This window comes from Nannospalax galili, unplaced genomic scaffold (assembly GCF_000622305.1).
Source record: "Nannospalax galili isolate Female #2095 unplaced genomic scaffold, S.galili_v1.0 scaffold347, whole genome shotgun sequence".
Classification (NCBI taxonomy): domain Eukaryota; kingdom Metazoa; phylum Chordata; class Mammalia; order Rodentia; family Spalacidae; genus Nannospalax; species Nannospalax galili.
Window position 1 is genome coordinate 694,010 of NW_008355793.1, and position 3,388 is coordinate 697,397.

The following is a 3,388-nucleotide window of genomic DNA, read 5'->3' on the forward strand; positions in this document are numbered from 1 at the left end:
AAATCAAGAATTCATGACAAAAGCAGGAGTATTAATATGTAGAGGGATTTTGCATAAAATTATAGTAAAATGCCATCAGCTTAGTTAAATGCTATATAACATTTTTGACTCCTTTTGATAGCCCCAAAAGATATTATAGTATATACAAGAAGATAAAATATATTCAAATCATATCCCATGAAAAGTCATCAAATCTGGAACAAGACTACATAGACACAAGAAAACACTTAACCAAGAAATAGCAAGTGCTGAAGAAGCCATAATTATAATTTTTTACTTTAAAAATTATTTATTGAATGTTTTACCCTAACATCCTAGAATGGCACAAAAGTGCATTATTATTTAGTGACAAAAGATAATGGTTTATACAGAAATAGGGATATTTATACTCTGAAAGATTTTATTTTTTATTTGTGTGCATGTCTGCCTCTTTGTTAGCATCACACACAAGAGCAGATTCCCAAGGAAGCCAGAGGAGGACATCAGATCCCCTCCAGCTAGAGTTTTAGACATTTATGGGTCAGCTGATGTGGATCCATGGAACTGAACTCAGGTCCTCTGGAAAAGGAGCTGATATCTCCAGCCCTAATATAACACCAAAAGTTAATCACTTGTTTATCCTACAGTAAAAATATTTTTCTTTTCAAAAAATGTTAAGAAATTATTTTGTTAGGGTGTAATATACAAGAAAGAACATTCTTCCAAACAGATATCAGTATGGAACCTTTAGAAACTTTTGGCATATCTGAATTATAGTTCACAGAGGTCTGCAAATTAGGCCACAAATTAAAACGCCACACATGTTTAGAAACACTGCAAAACAATAAAATTAAAATGTAAAAGACAAAATAGCAATGAAAAACACCTAGCACATTTCTTAATGAATTTCCAAAGATACTGAGTGTGAATTACATCAGTAGATGAACTGCTTTTTTTGTTTGGGAATATTGGTTCCTGTGCTGTTTGCACAGTCACTTGCAGCACCACTGGTAAAAGGCCAATCAGGAAAGAGTAATGGGGGATCAGGAAACAAGATCCATGACCTTTGTGATTAAGGTTACAACAAACTACACAAAAGGAAGATTGAGCCCCAAGACTTGCCTATAAACAGCCATACTTTCCCAATGGCACAAGATATTTTTAACACACAATTATTGGAAAAACTTCAGAATAGCTTTCCTTTTAAAATTCCAGAAGTTGCTGAGCAGGCAGGACTATTTGGTGTTACAAAATGTCTCCTAGTCTGAGGTTGTAAATTTTCAGCCAGTATCAACATAGAGTGACTACTAGAGTGACTTTTAACAACCCTTTTTATATCAGATATAAAACTAACATTGGAAGTTATAATGATCATTTAGAAAACAGAGACTAACATTCAAAGTGGTATTGCATGAAGCCTTTGACAAAGTTGCAAGACACTCAAATAAATAATAAAAATCTAAGCACCTGGACTGATAAGTAGTCACATCAGAGCAAGGAGTAGGTTCATGAGACTGTCCTGATAGGGAGATTTCCTTTTGCATTTGCTGTAAGTATAAGTGGGAAATAGTGCCACTTTTTTTTTCACAGAAAGTTAAAGGAGGTTGGAACTGTAGGAAGCTATACCAGCAGCCAGCTCTGCTATCCGTACAGTAATTCTAATGTGGGTAACTGGGACTTTCTATGATATGTAGATGATTCTATAGACATCAACCTAATTGGAATTTATGATAGTTGAAAAATGAATGATTCTTTTCAGGCATACTATATTTGGAACATGAAATGAGGCCCAAGAGGTCAGAGGTTGAAAGTGTTTGGCGTAGGGGAGAAGTCCAAAATTAAGCATAAATTAACAGGCTTATGGAAAATGAGTCCATTGGAATCACTTCACAGCAAAAGCCTTTAATTGGTAAGCCAGTTATTTTGTATGTTAACATTGTATTGAACTATTTTCTAATAAAAAAGAAAATATCAACAATATTTAATTTTCATATAAATAGACTTAAACATTTTAAGATTTAAAATAAAAGCAACCCTACCCACCAAATAAATGATCTGTGTCCAAGTTCCATTCTTAAAGGGCTGCAATAAAAAGTGAATCTTCTCTTTTATTAATATAGTTTTATTTATATGAAATTCTATAGAAATGTATCTATTTAAGGTAATAATTACAAATTGAGTAACATAATGCATCAATAAGTTTATTGAGTTATTTAAAGTGAGCATTGTATCTTCAAGAATAACTTGACTTTATCTGCTAAAAATGACTTATTTTTCTGACTTCCTTTATTTACTATTCAGATTAAGTGAAATATAATACTCCAGAAAACACAAGATATGGAGTAACAGAAGAGAGAAACAAAATAAGTTCCACCTAAATTCTATTTACAAGAGAATAACTTTGGATTTAACTAAATACTGAATGTAAAAAAAAGGATAGAAACAGATATTCCATGCAAATGGAAGGATTTTGCTCACATCAAACACTACAGAACTCATGTGTTAAACAGTCACTGGAATACACGAAGGTGAGAACCAAATGGAAAACTGGCCGACTTGAAAATAATTATAAGCATATGCATTTTCCATATGAAAGCATCTAAGTATAATTTAAAACAGAGAAATATGAAGAAACATAAATCCAAAGTCAGTAAGGTGTAAAACTAAATGTTAAATAATGACTAACAATTTATACTGAAAAAATTTTAATGCCAATGTGAAGTCTATGTACTAACTGAACCTAACAGAAATATATGGGAAATCTACCTCAAATTTATCAGGATAAGAATTTTTTTCAATATATACAGTATTCCTCACAGATAGATTCATCAGTTCTTCAACCAGGTAATTACCACCTATTAAGGTATCTGTATTCCAATGTTCATGTAGTTGAAACAACATGGAGGAACCTGGAAGATAGTATACCAAGTAAACAAATCAGACACACCACATGCTATGTCAAAAGAAGTCTTAACCAATTATGAGAGAAATAAAACCAACAACACTTCATTTCAACTTCAGTATAACCTACAATCGTCAAATAGAGAAATGGGAAAATGCATGGATGAAGATGGAAGAAGATGGAAGAAGAAACTGGAACATATATTTCCTTAAAGGATTACAACATGATAACTAGGAAGGCCCAAATACAGTACTAAAAGGACAGGTGATAAGGCTATACAGCCACAATTGAAAAATGAGACTGTGAAGGAAAGCAAAACTACATAAAAAGAGGATATTGAGAATATCAGTAATTTGACAAACTAATGTTGAATAACTAAGAAAAAAAGGTTCATGCAAACAAAATTGTAAGAGGAGACATTAAAGTGTATGTCATAGAATAAAACACAGTTGGATTATCAACTCTAAGCCAGTAGATGTGCCAAATTCCACAGGTGAAGGAAATTGA